The following is a 201-nucleotide window of genomic DNA, read 5'->3' as shown; positions in this document are numbered from 1 at the left end:
CTTAACCAAAATCCCCTCCCCAACCAAACCCCCTCCCCAACCATCCCCAACAGGTAGATACAGGTGAGACTCATGATGAATCACCTGTCAGACCCTCCACGCACCTGACGACTGGTACCCCGGCCTGTACATGCACGGACCCCCGAGTTGCGTGGTCTGTGCTAACTACTTCTTGGTGCAGCTGTAGTGTTAAGCGTGATG

This window comes from Penaeus monodon, chromosome 22 (assembly GCF_015228065.2).
Source record: "Penaeus monodon isolate SGIC_2016 chromosome 22, NSTDA_Pmon_1, whole genome shotgun sequence".
Classification (NCBI taxonomy): Eukaryota; Metazoa; Arthropoda; class Malacostraca; order Decapoda; family Penaeidae; genus Penaeus; species Penaeus monodon.
Note: the sequence above shows the minus strand (reverse complement) of the source record.